The sequence below is a fragment of the Cricetulus griseus genome, assembly GCF_003668045.3.
Source record: "Cricetulus griseus strain 17A/GY chromosome 1 unlocalized genomic scaffold, alternate assembly CriGri-PICRH-1.0 chr1_0, whole genome shotgun sequence".
NCBI lineage: Eukaryota > Metazoa > Chordata > Mammalia > Rodentia > Cricetidae > Cricetulus > Cricetulus griseus.
This window is the reverse complement of record NW_023276806.1, coordinates 61,994,925-62,015,535: the sequence shown is the minus strand read 5'-3', so window position 1 is coordinate 62,015,535 and position 20,611 is coordinate 61,994,925. Positions and strand designations below refer to the sequence as shown.

General features: G+C 41.4%; 1 pseudogene; it reads left to right on the top strand.

The window, feature by feature from the left end:
- Positions 1-2,663: 2,663 nt before the first annotated feature.
- On the top strand, positions 2,664-12,925 carry LOC113838546 (annotated as a pseudogene).
- The last annotated feature ends 7,686 nt before the right edge of the window (positions 12,926-20,611 follow it).

The window sequence follows — 20,611 nt, the reverse complement described above, 5'->3', positions numbered from 1 at the left end:
TTTTTCTAGTCCTAGGGAATCCTAAACCTTCTTCAGGACTCCTCTTGTATATGGAACACAATTTCTAGACAAACATCAATGCAAAGAGCCATTAAATAAATTAATAAAATTTAAAAGTAAGTACAGTAGTCTTTTTGAGCTGTTTGCACATCTTTGAAAACCCAACTCTCCAGTGGATGGCTTATATCAGGAGGGTAGTTAGCTTTTTCTGGGTTTGTCCCTGGTTCTAGTATGACTACACACATGAGTGTAATGACAGCACACATTGGGCCCTGCTACTAAAAGAGTAAAATTAAAGAAGACATGAAGTTAAAAGAAGGTGGGGGTACATCGGAGGTGTTGAGAAGGAATATGAATAGGATCAAGATTCATTGCATGATTGAGTGAAATTCTCAGAGAATTAATAAGAAAAGTACATGGAAAAATAGTAATGTAAACAAACCAATGAGACTCCAACATAATGTTGTGGATAAATTGTGCTCATTCACTGCTTGTCACCATGTTGGCAACTCCTCTATAAGTCAAGGTGCTGACAACCCATCACAGGTGAGTATAGGTGACTCAGAGCTCTACACACCTCCTGTCCTTTGATCTGCTTTCTGCTATGGTCTCTTCTTTCATGCTAGTAAGAAAGGAATTCAAAGACTGTGGTTTGATGTGGAATGAGAAACCTAATGGCAGAGACAATGAATCTTCTCAGATGGGCTCAGTTTCCCCTGTGAGAGCCAGATTCCTCACACAACTCTCTGGGAGCCTAAGGGAGCACTGGGTTCACAATTTAGCCTTCTTTGTTTCAAATGAAGAGTCTGGAAGTGGTCAAACACAGACTTTCAAATAACAGATTTGAGGTTGGAGGGACCTGAGTGAACGTAACCCACCTGGTGAAGAGACACAGATGGCAATTTTAGCCACCTGCAGGAAATCTAGGTAGAGAAACAAAACTGAATAACTCAAAACCAACTGATAGATGAATAGTACTGAGGAATGAGCCAGAGTTATGGAGGGCTAGCTTGGCAATTTCTGAGGTGACTGAATCATTCATCATATGTCCGTATTTTCTAGGCATAGAGAGTCTCACAAAAACAAGAAGAAAGAGATGAAAGATGTGGGAACCATTTTACTATTCACTTTCTAGAAGGGGAAACATCCCGAAGCCTCTTCTTTGATATCTGGAAGCTGTCCTGAACTGAATCTACAGACCAGGCTGGCCTGGAACTCACTGAGATCCACCTGCCTATGACTCCGAAATGCTGAGAATAAATTGTACACAAGTACCACCTGGTTAATTCTGATCCTGAAGCCAGAAGACACACATTTAATTGGGCCACACCTTCTTCTGAAAGCCTATAAAGGGACAGTGAAGAAGGAGGCTGTTGCTCTCTGCCTGCTTGCCCTCACTATGCAGCAAGCCAATTCCTTCACTGGAATTAGAGAAACGTCTTCAGGATTCCAGCAGATACTGAAGACCAGCTGACAGGTCAAATCTGCTTGACTGATTAAGTACTGAATACTTGAACATTTACTTCACAGCTACACATATGGGGAATTGGCAGGACTGCAGCCATAAGGCATTCTAATGAGTCTCCTTTCTTCATATATAGATTCATTTTATATGTTATGTTACTCTGGAGAAACCTAGTACATTTTTTGAGATGAGTGTATAAAATGTCCCAAATGATTCAACAGTTGTGTGCAATTGTCAAAAACCAGTTACCCATTGACCTAACATTCAATCTAGAAAAAAGTGGAGTGATGTAACTGTCTCTAATAACAGCCTAGACTGTCTTTTTGAAACTAATACTGAAATACTAGATAGAGAATTTCAGAGAGACTCATAGAAGTGAGAACAGAGGGGAAAACAGAAGCTAAATATCTGAAATGTGTCTGATTGTGTCCCACAGGGTAAAGAGAAAACAAATCCTGGTTCTTCATTTTGGATCCTGTCCACCATCCAAACTGCCATCTGTAAAAGTGTCAGGGGACCTGGCAGTCAAAACTGCCAGAGATCCTCCTACAGGTGGGCCATCAGCAACTTCCTTTTTTCCCCAGGAGGATATTCAGGTAGCCATTAAAAGTCCAACTTTCTCATCTGGAGTCAATCACAAGCTGAAATGGTATTTGAGAGTACACCTGAAGGAGTTGATTAAAAAAAGCACAGATTACATGTCAGTTTACCTAGTGTTGCTCAGTTCTCCAGAGAGGTATGTTTGGGCAAAGTTCCAGTTCTGGATCATGAGCACCTAAGGAGAGTAAACTCAATGTGCGATGCACCCAAGCTTCTTTATGTCCTTGCCAGACTACAAGTGGGTTTTCAGAAAAGTTCATCCTTCCAGATTTTCTCTTTTCCTATGCACATTTGCTTCACCCAAGTCATGAGCTTACCCTCCTCTACAATGTGAATACGGTCCTGCATTTTTGGACTGAAAATATCACCCAGGATGAAGGTTCCAAGGTGCAGGACGGCAGATGAGCTAGCAGTGCTGTGGGAGAATTCCCTCTTCAAAGAGTGCTGCCCGGTAGCTGGCCAGGGATTCCAAGCTCACCATGCCATCTTAATAGCTCACTCTTTCATTTTCAGAGCCATGTTTGTACATGACAAAGAGGAGAACAAAAAGAACTGAGTTGAGATTCATGACCTGGAACCGCAAGGCTTCAGGGCAATGATGGCCTTCATTTACACCTGGAAGGCACCAAACCTCCACAGCATGGCAGATGCTGTGCTCACAGCTACTGACAAGTATGACCTGGATCGTTTGAAGGTCATGTGAGAGGATGACATCTGCAGGGACCACTCTGTGGAGAATGCTGTCTGCACTCTCAGCCTGGCTGACCTCCACAATGCAGAGTAGCTTAAAGCACAGGTACTGGATTTTATTACAGCTCATGCTTCTGAGGTCTCTAAGATCTCATAGTGTAAATTAACAGCTGGGTGACATCCACACTTGCTAGCAGAACCATACTGTTCCCTGGCATCTGGAGCTGTCTTGCCGGCGAACCTGTAATGGTGGCCATACCACTATGGGCATGGCTTCAGGCAGGTGGAAGAAGAAAGAGGGAGGCTTGAGGTGTGGCTTCTTTTCATTCTTTTTACTTAGATATGCCTGAAGCCATGCCCAAAGGGATGTGGCCACCATTACAGGTTTACTGGAGAAGAACCCTTTTTGATCTTCCACTTGAGCTGATAATATTTGTGGATTGTTTAAGTCCTTGTTCCCTATAAGGGCCATTTTTAAGTGCTTTAAGTCATGTCCTTCTCTTCCAATCATTGTCTGTAGTTGAGAAATTTCCTTAGAAATTTCCACAGGTCATTAGGAGTTTGGGTTATAATAGTCATATCCACCCCAGTGTCCACCAAACCAGAAATAACTTTATTTTTATTCTTACTTTCAACTGAGGGCTCTGATCCTTTAGGGAAGTTTACCAAAATATGTGTTTTTTGTCTCCTCCATTCACGTTTGATTCATCATCCCTAGCCAAAATACCATCTAGGAAATGTACCATTTTTGTACCAATAGGCAATGTACCATCTATTTGTCCTTGAGAGATTGTCCTCCACAATGACTGGGAATGGCCAGACACTTCTCGATGTGGTGGCCATCAAGATGCTCCTCAAGGAGTTTCGCAATTGTAACGGGTTTCCTTCTAAGTCTCTTGTCGATCTCTATTCATTGGTCCAGAGTCTGTCCTTACCACATCTCCTACATAATCCAGGAGGTGGAAGCCTTCTATATGAGACAATTGTTGGAATTTACTTGCCTACACTTCCTCCTCATATATCCTATTCAGCCACAGTTAAAACACCTATTATTCTGATGCATTCTTGACCCTCTGTGGATTGCTCTTCCTAACAAAGTTCCTGTTACAGTACAGTTACTGGCCTCTTGTTGTCTTGTTAGACCTTTAGGGTTTGCTTCTCCTTCCCAAGCTTCTGAATCTTGGACATTAGACTTGAGATTAGCTATATGCAAGACCCCCTCTTCCAGTGCTGCTGATCTGGTCTATAAAGGCAAAAGTATCCTTTTGCATAATGGATTTGCATTTTCATAGGCTAGACATTGTATGAGTATTTTTCTAGAGTCTAAATTTGCTACCTGCAAATCTACTGCCCTAGATAGTCTTCATAAAATCAGTGAACTGTTCTGTTCCTCTCTGTGCTATATTAGTATAGGATTCTTCTCTTTTTCCTGGTTCACAAACCTTGTCCCAGGCATTTAATGCTGCTGTCCTGTATAAGGACAATATGGGCTAATCATATCCAGCTTGACCCTGTGGGTCAGCATAAATAATGTCACCAAGAAGCTTACATTGGGGAGATTCATAACCTTTCTTTAAGGCTTGAAGCTCCAGGGCTTTGCTTGCTCTATCCATAAATGCCTCCACTGTATTTGAGACAAATCTTCAAGCACAGATGATATTATGCATCCCAATCTAAGGGCATTACTCTATTCAAAGTTGCCACAAATTTAATATTTCTTTGATATAAGGCCTATGGAGACCATATGAGACAACAGACCCCTTAATTCCTTTCAAATCTTTTAGTTGTATTGGATCCCATTTATATGCCACATGGACTTTTGGATATTTTTTGATGCCATTTTTGTCACAGTCACTGGGAAGACCAGTGGTGTATGCATAACAAACTAAAGAAGGTTTCCCTGATGTTTGATTGGTATAGGTGCAGCAGACTGGGAGGAATCCATTTCAGAGTCATCCAAGGCTTGGAGCCAGGCAACCACTGTCTCATGGACAGGTTGAATCTGATGAATCATAGAAGATTCTAAGAATTTTATAGAATCGATAATTTGTCTTGTTTCTTCATTTGTGTATGCTTCTAAACCATTAATATTCTCATCCATAGATAGTATCTGAATGGCATGTAAATTACCTTCTAAATATGCAATCCTAGACTCCAACTTTTGGCCTGTGGCAGTACACTCATGAGACATGGAGCAAATTGTCTGTGCCAGTTTGTGATTCCTGTCCTGGTTCTTAGCTCTCTTTCCATTTAAGGCATCAGCCATGGAACATATTTTGGTTTCTGTTTGGCCATGAGTTTGTTCTACCTGTGTTAGTAATGTAGCATGTCCAGACTTAATATCCTCAACTTCTTTACATCAAAGTTTCATGTCTTGCATTTCAGAGATCATGTTTTCCTGGATGGTTTTTATATCTTGCATCCAACTTTATGGCCAAACTTAATATCCTCAACTTCTTCACATCAAAGTTTCAAGTCTTGCATTTCAGGGATCATGTTTTCCTGGATGTCTTTTATATCTTGCATCCAACTTTCTAAGCTGGCCACAATTCATACAGGTTCTTTTCCCTTTTCCCAGTGTCTCAATCCTCTGGTTAGAGATATCACATTAGCTATGAAGTTGATTGCAAACATAGTATATAGTTACCTCTTAATCATGGTTTCTCCCTACATGATGCAATCCTGCTAATCCCACAATGGCTAGTTGTTAAGGGAAAGTCCGAGAATCCAGTGCTTACTCAGCCCAGAAGTTTGGATGTGTCTCCTGGTCTACAGTTATGTGCTGGAATTCCAACAAGTATTCTGTAAAGCCAGTGAAAAATGGACTTGTGGCAAGGTGAAGGCAAGCAGGCAGAGTGCAACAGCTTCCTTCCTCCATGTCCTTTTATAGGCTTCCAGCAGAAGGTATGTCCAAATTTAGGGTGTGTCTCCCAGCCTCAAGATCTCGTTTAAAGTTGTGTGTCTTTGGGCCTTGAGATCCAGGGTAAATGTTTGTGTCTCTCCACCTTCAGATTTTCTGTTTCAAGTGGACCTGCATACTTGATCTTCTGCAAAACATTTCTTAGAGTTGCCCCCTCCATTTTAGGATTTTAGTTCATTCCGGATGTGGTCTAGTTGGCAACCAAGAAAAATCATCACAAGTGCAATTTGTTTACTGGAGTAAATTTTCCATAAATGAAGGAATGGTGTTCTTTCCTACACAGCTGTTCCTTACTCCTCTCATATTGTTATAAGATTCCTCCCAGACTGCTGGCAGTGCTACAAGCTTTTAATACAATCACTTGGAGGTTGTAGGGAGCCGTCCCTGCATTCTCCATTACAAGATGGCGCCTGCATCCGGCAGGCACCGAATGTAAACAAGATTATTGCGCAGGCGATGGGTAATTTTCCATTCCTTGATCTCTGCCTATTCCGTGGCGTCATATGGCCCGATGAGCTGCAGCCAATCATGGGGTGACACGTCTGAGGCTGCGGTTGCCAGCCTTTATTAGGGGATGGGATTCTTGGCTCGGGGTCTCCGCTCTGGTAAGCCTATGCTCTCCTCTCAAGACGCATTAAAGCTTTACTGCAGAAGGATCCAAATGTCCTGTGTGGTTCTTGCCAACAAGACTATCTCGCGGGACTGGAGGTATAGGCTGGCAAATCTCTGTGAAATCAAGGCCACTCTGGTGTATTGAAGGAGTAGTAGGACATCCAGAGCTGTTACACAGAAAATCCTTTCCTTGAAAAAAATTGCCCCTGTTAATTTGGACAAGCAGTGGTCTCAGTGTTGGAAATACAGAGTTCAGGGAGGAATAATTCCTATAGGCTGGCAGGAAGCAGAGCCAGCCCAGACACTCTTAAAGTAGCTACTTTTTTCCTGCTTTGTATTCCAGACTCACAGTACCAGGGATGACTCCACCAAATTTCATTGATGGTCTTGCCTCTCCTTCTCAGTTAATCCTCCTTGGAAACACACTTCCTTAATAGGGTGCTATGAGAAGATCCTATATACAACTATTCCTTCAAGCTGACTGCCAAATTCAGCTTCTCATTGCCTCACAATTGTTAATCCTTCATTTGTGAGTTCTGTCCTTTAACTTTGAACTTCTAGGCTTACTGTGCTAGGTTTACAAGGGAGACAGCATTCTGCCTTTGAAAGGACACAGAATACATTCAAGAGGTATTGAAGAAGGGATTTTGAGATGATTTCCCTCAGAATGCCATCTTAAATGCTCCCCACTTCTATCACCTCTCTCCAGAGCATGGTGTCTGGAGGGACTCACTAGGCCTAAAGGACAGGGAAATAACCATGGTGATTCAATCCACTCAGAAATTCCCAGCCTAGGTCTCCTGAAATTCTGCCCAGAAGCTGCTCCTCATCCATAGAGGATAAATCAATGAATTGATTTTTATGCCTGAATTTTTGCATGTTCACTTTGGAATCTATTATAGTTGGCTATCTAGTAATATGAATGACTCTTCTATATATGGTTTACAGTCAGGGTGACAGACACCCCTCCCCTCAAGTGTGTCATTTGACAAGAAGGTAGGCAGTCACTGCAGGCCCACTCTTTTGTAAAATAAGTGCTTTACATTGCCAGCCAAGAGCTCCCATGGGCATGGTTCTGGAGAGGCGAGTAGCTTCTCATGGGGAAACTGAGAACCCCTGCCAAGGCTGCAGTACAGGAAATGTCCATAGGGTCAGTTACTACAGGAATGGGACAGGCATAGCCTTAATTTCAGGCAGATGGGTCTCTCTGTAGGACCTCGTACAGCCAAAGATTTCAGGCTCCCAACAAAGTCTTAATCAACTCAAGTGTAGTCATCATCAGAGAAAGCCATTGGTCATTTCAATGAAAGAAACTGACTTAAACACATAGAAAGACATACAAACACACACAAATGTAAACACACATGCAAGAGAGAGAAGAGAGAGACAGATATACAGAGAGACAGAGTGAAAGAGAGACAGACAGAGACACAGAAATACAGAGAATGGGATCAAGAAAAATTTCTTGATGTCTCCATGAAGTTTTCTTCCATCTCTTTCTGCTGTAGTACCACTCAGTGTACAGCCCAGGCCAGATGACTCATGATTCAATTCCCTCAGGCTCTGAAGTGCTAGGGTCCATAGGGTGTACCACATATACTTCATACACTTACATGTATTTTACTATCTCTTCTTCCTATCTGATCCAACCATATTACTATTGTCTATTTTATGATTTAAAAACTCAAGTATTTATATCCAGTCCTCAGAAGACAGAGGTAGGCAGATCACTATGTTTTTGAGCCAACCTTGTCTACTGAGTGTGTCCAAAAACAGCCAAATCTATGTAAGGACACACCATTTCAAAAACAGTAAGAGAGAGAATGAAAGTCAGGAGGAAAGTTATTTTTCATTATGTGTGTAGTGGTTAACATACTCAGTTCAAGATACACTTGAGACGGACTTCAGAGGATTGCTTATGTAGAGGCAAGTTATTATGAATAGTAACACACTGGAAAAGTGTCAAAATAAGTATGTTTTCTCTCATGTAATTAATGTGATATTCTAAGCACACCTGGCTGACTTAGGCCTGCATTAGAAAACTGAGGTGGCAGATATCTACAGAGGTTGATATTTGTGTCTTTGCATACTAAATGAGATTCCCTCTACAAAACAAAGACACTCTCAATCAAACCCTAACCCAATGTCTACTCCTTCAAATATAGCTCTGTCCACAAAGGACAGATTCTGAAGCAGGAAACACTTGTGTCCTGTTGTAAATTATATTCAGGACATAATAGCAATCTGTAGTGGAAGCCTGGAATACTCAGGAAGTTTAAGTGGATCAAGGGAATCACTTAATTGAGATGAGGCTGTTTTTTTCTTGAGTGGCTTAATCTCTAAAAGTTAAAAGAAAGAAAAAATAAATAAAAGGAAAAAAAGAAGACTCCAGTTTTGCACAATTTTTAAACATATTTGAGCAGAGACATGCTCATCAAGAAGATCATGTAAGTAATGAATAATGTGTAATAATTAATAAAATTAAGGGCTGAAATAAAGGTGTCTTCCCAGCCTCTAGATCCAGATTAAGGGTGTGTGTCTTCTTCCATCAAAAGTAACCATTTCAAGTGGGTCTGTCTACTTCAACTTACGCAATAATTGCTCACAGGTGTGCTCTGCACATTTGAGTATTGTTAATTTCAGATATTGCCAAGTTGAGAACAAAGAATACCCATCTCAAGTGTGTTTACAATGAGTGCTGCTATAAACAGCATCAGGGAAGAAGGGTTCTCCTGAGTATGTCAGTGGTCTTAGTTTTCACAGAATAGACATCAGATAAAGTGCACATAAATGGTGAGTGTGAAGCAGAGCCAGGGAGTCCTTATGGTGGCTCAATCTCTCTTAACCTATATACCATCCAAAACCACAGTCACTGGATTACTCCAACAAACTGGAGTGGTGGTCTTTTGCCTGCTTCTCAGATGATCATGCCTAGAAAAAGGGTTTAAGCCCCATCTATGAGTGTGGTTAATGAATATCCTAAATCATTCTCCTGTCAATCACTTACATTGAATCTCAGTAGGTCATAAACTCCCTTGTCCACTGGTAGGTTCTGTCCTGTTAAACCACAGAACTGCCATGCTTATTCTTCTCGTCCCTAAAAGGAGAGATTATTCTCATTTCCATGAAAAGCAGACTATATTCAACAGAAACCATAGAGGAAGGTGCTTTAGATGGATTTCCTTCTGAAGCGCAATGATCAAAATTTTCTGTACCAATCCTGTCTCTCCAGTTATCTTATCTTGAAGAGTACCTCGAAGCCTATACTACAAGGAAATAAGTTTATTGATTGAATCAGCACAGCCATTCCAATCTGATACTCTGTATATCTGGCTGCAACACTACTTATCTGTCGTTAGCAGATAATTCAATCAATTGGTTTTGATTGCTTATTTTTGCTTCTTTTCTTTGGTAGAATTCTTGCAGGTGACCACTTAATAGCACAGGTGATTCTTCACTAGGTGGATTCAGTTCAGGGAAGGAGGTACTCCATCCCAGAAAACATTCCATTGAAGGGATTATATTTTTTAATTTCAAGACCCCATATTTGAAGGAAGATGCATTTAAGGAACTGTTGAATATATTCTGAAACCTTTGCAAACCAGAATGCTCTTACAATTTTAAGCCTAGCAGAGTAAGCCTGGGAGTTCAAAGATTGAAGAGGACAGACTTACAAGTGAGGAATGAAAATTATGAGGTAATGAGAAGCTTTATCTTGGCACTCAGCATGAGCACAATGAGGGGCCTTTAGAGTCTTCTGATAGCACACACTTAAGTGGATCAGAATTTGTTTTCAAGGAGGATTAACAGAACAGGAAATTTGGCAGAGCCATCCCCAGGACAGTGAGTATGAATGGAATGAAAGTTAGGAAAGAAGACAGTCATTTTCAGAGAATCCTGCTTGGTTCTGCTTAATGCAAACCATAAAGGGTTTCTTCCATCCGGAGCTCCATATTGTGAACAATGAGAACACTGACAGAAAAATGTTCTATTCCTGGATCATATTCGTGGGAAGAATACATTTTTCACAAAGAGGTATTTCTGTGTAACAGCTGTGGCTGTCATGGAACTAAATCTTCATACCAAGCTGGCCTTGAACTAACAGAGAAATGCCTACCTGTGACTCCGAATTGCTGGGATTAAAGGTATATGCCACCACAGTGGGTTGGTCGGAATATTTAACAACATGAGAAGAGTAACAACAACTGTCTAGGAATAGAAATCATTTCTTTATTTATAGAAGAATAATTCGGGCAAGCAAAATGCACTTGTGATGGTTATTCTTGCTTTCCAAATAGACCACCCCTGGAATTAACTAAAAAATCCTAAAATGGATGGTACAACTGTGAGCAATGGTTTGTATGAGTTGGAGTAGGAGATCCATTTGAAATCCCGATTTTGGAGTTAGAAAACCCAAGCATAAGAACAGGATCATCAGGCCTGAAGACACACACCTTTAATCCAGATCTTAGGCTAGGAGACACACCTTAAATTGGGATACACCGTCTTCTGAAAGCATATAAAAGCATGCAAGAGGGAAGTTGAAGCACTCTGACGGCTTGCACTCACCTTTCAGCAAGTCCATCACTTCACTGTCATTAGAGAATGTTTATATGAATTTCAGCATATACTGAAGAGCAGCAGATACATCCAACCCGAGTACGTACTGGATTCTTATGCTTTTACTTCACAACTGACATTGTGTGATTAACAGGAATGCTGTCCTAAGTCATTCTAATGAATCTCCTATCTTCACACAGAGAGGTTCATTTCATATGTTCTGTTGCTCTAGAGAAACCTAGTACAATGCGTTTAGGTAAAAGTGTATAAAATGTTCCATATTATTCAACATTTGACTAATGTTCAATCTAGAAATGAAATCAGAATGATGTAACTTTCCATAGTAGCCTAAACTCTCTACTCTGAAAGTAATATTGAAATCTTGATAGAAAATTTCAGAGAGATATCCAAGTATCCAGCCCCTTACAAGTGGGAACAGAGGGGAAAACAGAAAATAAAAGACTAAAAGCTATCTGTGGTAGCATACATATAGCTTACAATTTATGAAGCCACTGGTGATCAAAATAGGAAAGCATTAGTTACCCAGAGAAGCCAAACAGACACCTTTCTTCTGGGGACTCAGGAGACAAAGGCAGATGGTTCTCTTTGTGTTCAAGTACACACAGGGCTACCTGAGATTGAACAAAGTAAAGGAGTAATCGAGCTCATGCCCTTTATCACAGCACTAAAGTGTATAAATTAGGAGTGGGGTCTTCAGTAGTCAGTCTCAGGATTATCTCCTGTTAAGCTGAGGGGATACAGCAGTGTGATGTTTGTTGAGAGCTCATAGAGCCTGATATAGAGGCAAGAGATAGTGGCTTGGATGTTTTGCCTTGCTGATCTTCAACTTGAAGCTTGAACCCCAATATGAATCTCTCGGGATTTATTTTCCTTGTTAAAGATATCAGTAATTGTGACCCAAGGTTGAAGAAGAAACAGTCCTATTTGTTCATTTTTAGATCCAGGTTAACTTTCAAACTACCACAGTAGAAATGAAGACCGGACAGCAGAGAGATGGGGCTACACAGAGATCACTGTCCAGAAATTCTCCTACATTTGGACCATAAGGAACTTCGGATTCTTGCTTCAGGAAAGAGGGGACGCCATTAAAAGTCCAAACTTCTCATCCGGAGCCAGTGACAACGACAAATGGTGTTTGGAAGTACTGACAAACGGGTACGATGAAGAAAGCAAGGATTACTTGTCAATTCTCCTAACGTTGCTCAGCTGCCCGAAGAGCCTAGTATGGGCAAGGTTCCATTTTGGATCATGAGTGTTGACGGAGAGAAAACCAAAGGAATGATAAGCCCAAGATTCTTCAAGTTCACGCCAAATCAGCAATGTGGATTCAAAAAGTTTATCCATAGAGATTTGCTCTTGAGTCTGGAGTCTTGGCTTCTCCCAGACAATGAACTCACTGTCTTATGTGATGTGGACCTGGCAATCCAAGACTCCTTCATCAACTCTGAGGAGAGCACGAGCCAGGTATCCAGGTTCCAAGGTACACATTGGAAGATGAGCTAGGACAGCTGTGGGAGAATTCCCTCTTCACAGACTACTGCCTGGTGGTAGCCTGCCAGTAATTCCAAGCTCACAAGGCCATCTTAGCAGCTCGCTCTCCAGTTTTCAGAGCCATGTTTGAACATGACATGGACCCGAGAAGAAAAAACCGCGTGGAGATCCATGATCTGGAGCCCCAAGTCTTCAAGGCAATGATGGACTTCATTTATACCGGGAAGTCACCAGACCTCCACAACATGGCAGATTCTATACTGGCAGCTGCTGACAATTATGGCCTGGAGCGTTTGAAGGTCATGTGCGAGGATGACCTGTTCAGGGACCTATGTGTTGAGAATGCTGCCCACACTCTCATCCTGGCTGACCTCCACAGTGCAGGGCAGCTGAAAATCAAGGCACTGGATTTCATTACAGCTCATGCTTCTGAGGTCTCTGAGACCTCAAGCTGGAAGACAATGATGGTCTTACATCCCCAGTTGTTGGCTGAAGCATTCAGCTCCTTGGCATCTGCTCACAGCTCTTTACTGGAGCCCCCTCCCAAATGCTTGAGGCAATCATAGGATCCTCTCAGCTCTGACCTCCAGGTGTATTCCAGAAGCAGCAGCCAGCATTGTTACCAAGGCCACCTGGGTAGACTTCAGTACATCTGTAGCGGATACACACTCTCTGGGGAAAGACAACATGGGGGCTCAGCCCTTTAAAGCCCCTCTAAGTGAGTTGAATCACGGGGATCAGTGGATTCCTGGATACTATACCCAGTTGCTGGACTGGTTAGCTGTTTATCCAAAGAGTAGGATACTGGGATTCCATTCAGTTGATTGCCCCAAGCACATCCCAACAGGTTTTCTATGTGCCCCAAGCACATCCCCGCAGGGTTTCTTTGGAGAAATCTGTCTGGACTAGAATAAGCAGATTATGTGGTGAAGGATTTAGAGCAAAGGATGAAACAGACATGCATGTTTGCTTACAAGAGACAGAGAAGAGAAAGGAGACAGGTTTTTTTTTTCCAAACTTAGGGTGTGGGAACTGGAGGGTTGACTCAGTTGGCCAATGCAATTGTTGCTCCTGCAGAGGAAAAGTTCTTGAATTCAGCTCTGTGCATCCTTGGGTGACTTCTCAAACATCTGTAACTGGAGAACCGGAGGTTTGAAGTCCTCCTCTTGTGTCTAAGGGTGTATCCATCTCTGTTAACCAAAAGCAATATAAGGTGAATAAAAATTTTACAATCCATGGATTGTTGGTTTTTCATTTGAAGAACCCAATTTTGTCCATCCAGCTCTGCTTGGCTGAGGAAGTTTAGACAGAATCCTCAGGGCCACTCTATTCCCACGAGCATTTCTGCTAGCCTGTGCTTTTTATTGGTAAGTTAATACCATTAATATTGAGGGATATTAATGACCATTGATTGTACATCTTGTTTCATTTGGATTTGTTTTTGGTTGTGGAATTGTGTGTAGTTATCTACCCCATTTATCTTTGGCTGTTGGTAAAGTGGGATTATCTATTTCCTATGTTTTTCTGGTTGTAGTTAACCTCCTTGGGTTGGAGTTTTCCTTCCAAACTTTCTTTAGGGCTGGATTACTGTATATGTATTATTTAAATCTGGTTTTATCTTGGAATATCTTGTTTCTACATCTATATTGATTGAAAATTCTGCTGGGTACAGTAATCTGGGTTGGCAACCGTGGTCTCTTAGTGTATGTAGAATATCTAGCCAGGGCCATCTGGCTTTCAGTGTTTCCTTGGAGAAGTCAGGTATAATTCTAATAGATTTGCCTTTATATGTTACTTGATGTTTTTTCTTATTTGCTCTTAATATTGTTTCTATGTTCTGTGTGTTTGGAGTTTTAATTATTATGTGACAAGTGGACTTTTGTTTTCACTCATTTGGTGTCCTGTAGGTTTCTTGTACTTTCATTAGCATGTCTGTTTTTAGGTTGGGAAAGTTTTCTTCTATGATTTTGTTGAATCTGTTTTCTGCATTTTGAGTTGGGATTTTTCACCTTCTTCTATACCTATTATTTTTAGGTTTGGCCTTGTCACGGTGTCCCATATTTCCTGGATATTTTGTGTTAGGGATTGTTGCCTTAATATTTTCTTTAATTAATGAGTCTATTTCTCCTAGTGTGTCTTCCATGCCTGAGATTCTCTCTTCCATGTGTTGTATTCTGTGGTTATACTTGCATCTATAGTTCCTGATCATATACACAGCTTTTCTACTTTACCTAAGCCTTTGTTTTGCTTATCGTCTGTATTTATTTTTTATGTTTGAAATTTTTCCTTCATGTATTCGATTATCTTTTTCTTGGGTTTCTTTAAGAGAATTGTTAATTTCTTGTAATTTTTGGTTTGTTTTTTTCTTCAATTTCTTTAAGGGATTTTCCCATATTCTCTTTGGGGTCTTCTATCATTTCCATGAAGTTGTTTTTATGGCCATTCTCTTCTGCTTCATCTGTGTTTGGATAATCAGGTCTTGCTAATGTACAGTCCCTAGACTCTTGTGCTGTCATATTGCTTTTTCTGTTGTTGAATGTGTTATTATATTGTCTTCTTCCCTTCCCTTCTTCTATTGGGTGTATAAGGTGTCTATTCCTCTCCTGGTGGGTACCGGACCAAGGTTTTCTTACAAAGGGTGCAACCATGTCCAATACTCTGATGTCTATCCCATTCCATTGCATGGAGGCAGGACTGGTACTCGGGTGTTGGATTTCTCTGGGTGGGGTGGAGTTCACAGGGATGGGATCTGCTGTGAGAATTGCCATTGAGACTATTTATTTCTAACACTAAAATCAGGAATTAAGGTAATTTTTAATGTAAAAGGAAAACATATCATTATTGCTTTGTGATTGAAAATTCCAAACTCGGGAAGGCCCACGCTGAATTCGGACTCACCTCACCCTTGTACCCCTTCTGCCCTCTGCCCTGTAGCTTGAGGTGAGTCTGTGAGCTGTTCTGCCCCCCACTTCCCCCATCAACCCCTTCTTAATTCCTCCTGAGCCTCCACCCAGACAAGATTTTATCTTTCCAGACCAGAAGGCCCACCCTGAGTCTGGATACAGCTCACTCTTGTACCCTTTCTGCCCTCTAACCTCCACCTTCCGATTGAGATGAGTCTGGGAGCTGCTCTGCTCCCAACCTTCCCCTTCACCCCTGCTAAGTTCCTCCTGCGACTCCCCTTGGACAAGAGTGGGCCCAAACTGGAAGTCCCACACTGACTCCAAAGGCACCTCACCCTTGAACCCCGTCCACAGTCTGCCCTCCACTTGGCGGCTTGAGTTCACCCACTGATCTGTGACTGCTGCCTGAGAGATGGAGAGACCCCACCAGCACCCAATGGAAGGAGGGATGAGATGACTACAGAATAAGAACACAATCAACAACTGAAAGACCAATATGACACCATCAGAATCTACGGATTCCACACCAGCAAGATCTGAAAAGCCCAACATAGAGGATGTAGAAAAATGTACCTTAAAAATTATCCTATGAAGATGATAGAGACCATTGAAATGGAAAGAAGAAAATCCCTTAAATAGAAAAAACAAGCAAAAACTACATGAAGTAGAGGAAAAGACAAACCAAAAAATTCAAGAAATAAACAAACCTCTTAAAGAATCTAAAGAAAGCCAAGAAAAAACAACCAAACAAGGGAAGGAAATGTTTCAAACAGTTCACGGTTTGAAAGCACAATAGAAACAATAAGGAAAACACAGAATGAGGGCATGATGGAAATGGAAAAGCTGGGTAAACAATCAGGAACCTCTGATGTAATCATAACCAATAGAATAAAGATATGGAAGAAATAATCTCAAGTGTTGAAGACTCATTAGAGGATATGCAGTCATCCACCAAAGAAAACCTCAAGTCCAACAAATCCCTAATACTAAATATCCAGGAAATATGGGGCACTGTGAAAAGAACAAACCTAAGAATAACATATATATAAGAAGGTGAAGAAATCCAGCTCAAAGTTATAGAAAACATATCCAACAAAATCATAGAAGAAAACTTCTCCAACTTAAAGAAGGATATGCCTATGGAAGTACAAGAAGCTTACAGAACCAGTGTTGGTGGCATATGCATCTAATCCCAGCACTCGGGATGCAGACACAGGCAGATCTCTGTGAGTTAGAGGCCATCGTGATCTCAAGAGCAAGTGCCCGGATAGGCTCCAAAGCTACACAGAGAAACCCTGTGTCAAAAATCCAAAAAAAAAAAAAAGTTGTGTGTCTTCAGGACTGTTGATCCTGTTCCTATGCTTGTATTTTTTAACTCCAAAATCGGTATTTCAAATGGATCTCCTATTGAACTCATGCAAAACTTTCCTCACAGTTGTGCCATCCATTTTAGGCTATTTAAGTTAATTCCAGGGTTGGTCTATTTGTGAAGCAAGAATAACTATCACAAGTGCATTTTGCTTGCCCGAATAAATTCTTCTATAAATAAAGAAAGGATATCTATTCCTACACACTACTTTAAACACTTCTCATGTAGTTAAATATTCCTACAACACCACTGTGGTGGCATATACCTTTAATCCAGCATTTAGGAGTCACAGGTAAGCATTTCTCTGTTAGTTCAAGGCCAGCTTGTTATATAGAGATAGTTCAACGACAGCCAGAGCTGTTACACAGAAATAACTGTTTGTGAAGAAAAAGTATTCTTCCCATGAACATGATCCAGGAAGAGGTCTTTTTTTCTGTCCGGGGTCTCTGTGTTCAAAATATGGAACTCAGAATGGAAGAATCCCCTTTTGGTGGGCATTAAACAGGGCCAGGCTGGATCCTATGAAAATGGCTACATTCTTTCCTACCTTTGATTCCATCCACACTCACTGTCTTGGGGATTGCTCTACCAAAATTCTCTGGTGTTCCTGCCCATCCTACTCTGTTATTCCTACTTGGACACCAGTTTCCTGATCCACTTAAGTGTGTGCTATCAGAAGACCCTAAAGGGCTCTCATTGTGCTCATGCTAAGTGCCAACCTAAAGCTTCTCATTCCCTCATAATTTTCATCCCTCACTTGTAATTCTGTCTTCTTCAATCTTTGAACTTCCAGGCTTACTCTGCTAGGCTTAAAATTGTAAGAGCATTGGGGTTTGCAAAGGGGGCAGAATATATTCAACAATTACTGAAGTGCATCTTCCTTCCATATGGTGTCTTGAAATGAAAAAATAAGATCCCATCAAAAGAGTGATTTCTGGGATGGAGTGCCTACTACCGTGACCTGAATCCACCTAGGGAAGAATCACCTATGCTATTAAGTGTCCACCTGCAATAATTCTACCAAAGTAAACAAAAAATAAACAATCAAAACCAATTGATTGAATTATCTTCTCCTGAAAGAAAAGTAGTGTAGCAAACAGATTTAAAGAAGATCCAGACAGTGAATGGCTGTGCTTATTCAATCAATGAACTCATTTCCTTGTAATCTAGGCTTAGAGATACTCTCCAAGATGAGATTAGAGGTGACATGTACGAATAATTTTGATGCTCACACTACAGAGGGAAATCCATCTAAATCCCCTCCCTCTAGGGCTTCTCTCAAATATAGTCTGCATTTCATGGAAATGAGAATAATCTCTCAGTTTAGGGACCAGAAGAATAAGCATGACAGTTCTGCAGTTGAACAGGTCAGAACCTACCAGTGGAGGATGGTAGTGGATATGCAGCATATGACCTACTGAGATTCATCTAAGTGATTGACAGAGGAAGGATTTAGGATATTGACTAACCACACACAATGATGGGTCTGAAATAATTTTTCTATGTAAAATCTTCATAGAGGCAGTGGGAAAGACCACTAGTACAGTTTGTTGGAGTCATCCTGGGACTGTGCTTCTGGATAGAATAAAGGGTAGGAAAGAGGAGAGCCACCAAAAAGACAACTTGTCTCTGCTTCTCACACACCATTTATGGGCTCAGTGTTGTGAAAACTAAGACCACTAACATGGTAAGGAAAAGCCCTCTTCCATGATGGTGTTATTACCAGCACTCATTGTAAACACACTTATTATGGTGATTTTTGGTTCTCAACTTGGCAATATCTGGAATTAACAATACTAAAAAATGATGATCACACCAGTGAGAAATTATTGCTAAAGCTAAAGTAGGCAGATCCACTCCAAAGTTTACTTTTGAGGAAAGAAGACACACGCCCTTAATCTGGATCTACAGGCTGAGAGAACACCTTTACTTCAGCCCTTAATTACATGAATTATTACACATTATTCATTATTTACATATCCTTCTTGATGAGCATATCTCTGGTCAACTATGTCTAAAAATTGTGAAAAACTGAAGTCTTGCATAGAACAAAGGAATACCAGCCTATAATCCTCTTCACCAAAGAAACTAGGAAACATGAAGGACTCTAAGGGATAAATGGTCCCCAGAAATGGAAGTGGCATGAACTCCTGAACGAATTGGGAGCATGGTGGGGGGAGCTGCTACAATAAGAGCAAGAGAAGAGGTGGAGAGGAGAGGAAATGGAGGGGCAGAAATATTGAGTTGGGGGAAGAATAGAGGAGAGAGAGCAGGATGAGAGATACCATATCAGAGGGAGCCACTATAGGTCCGAGAAGAGATCTGGAACCAGGGAGATCTCCAGAGACCTACAAGAATGACACGATCTGACAATCCAGGCAATGGTGGAGAGGATAACCTAAAAGCCCTTCCCCTAAAGAGATTGATGACTTCTCTTTATGCCATCCTAGATCCCTCATCCAGTGGGTGATGGAAGCAGAGACAGACATCCACAGACATACACTGAGCTGAAATTGGGAATTTAGTTGAAGAGAGGGAGGAATGAAGAGCCAAGGTGTCTGTACCAGGTTGGAGAAACCCACAGGGACAGTTGGCCTGAACAAGGGAGAGCACATCTACACCAGACGCTGTTGGGGAGGCCAGTACAAGACTGATCCAGACCCCTGAACATGGAGGTCAATAAGGAGGCCTCGCCACTCCAGGGAGCCTCTGGTGGTGCATTAGTTTGTTCCCTGGTGCAAGAAGGGACTTTGAGAGCCCATCCCACGTGAACGGTTACACTCTGTCCCTGGACACATGAGGAAAGACCCAGGACCAGCACAGGAAGATTTGTTGGACTTTGCAGAGCCCCCATTGAGGGCCCTACCCTGCCTGGGGAGTGGTGGGTAGATGGAGTGGGGGATAGGCTGGGGATGGGGGAGGAGGAATGGGGGTGAGGGGAGAGAGAGGGAGAGGGACTTACATGTGAAAAAAGCTTGTTCCCTAACTAGAACTAATAAATAAATTTTTAAAAAAGAAAAGCTTATCCAAGCTCCTGTAGAAAGGTCACTTAGGACAAGAACTAGAAAAAAAACTGAAGTCTTGTTTTTTCTTTTATTTAATTTTTGTTTGTCTTAGTTTTTGGAGATTAAGCCACTCAGGGAAAACAGCCTCATCTCAAATAACTGCCTCTCTTGATCCCTCACACTCCCTGAGAATTCTAGGCTGCCACTGCAGATTGCTTTCATGTCCTGATGCAATTTACAACAGGACATCAGAGTTTCCTGCTTCAGAATATGTCCCTTGGTTAGGTGGTCATATTTGAAGGAGTTGACATTGGGTTAGGCGTTGATTGAGATTGTCTTGGTTTTGTAGAGGAAATCTCATTTAGTATGCAAAGACACAACTATAAAACCCACTAGATTTCTCCCACCCCTGTTTACCAATGCAGGCCCAAGTCAGCAACAGGTGCTTACAATATCACTTTTCTTACACACTGAGAGAAATCACACTTATTTTGACACATTTCTAACAGGATATTGAATTACTGTTCATAATAACCTTCATGTACATAAGCAATCCTGTATTCTCTGTATTTCTGTTTCTCTGTCTGTCTCTCTTTGTTTCTCTCCCATGTGTGTTTGCATTTGAGTCTTTTTGTATGTCTTTTCATGTGTTAAAAATAAATTCATGTTCTAGGCATGATATGGTTGCGCAAGATTTGGATCAGAGTAGTCTGAAGGAAGAGGACGACTCAGCTCTCTGAGTCTGAGGCTAACTTGGCTCATAGAGCATCTTCTAGCAGAGTCAGACAGGCAGAAAAACAAGTTAACAAATAGAAAAAGAAAAAAGTAAGAGGGAGGATTGAAGGAGGGAGGGTAGATGGATAGAAGGAGGGAGATTCCTTGTGCCATTGCAAAAGTAAACTTGGACCTCTAAGAGACTTGGGCAGAAGCTGCCAGCATAAACCAGTATAATTAAAAGAACAGCTGCCTTCATTC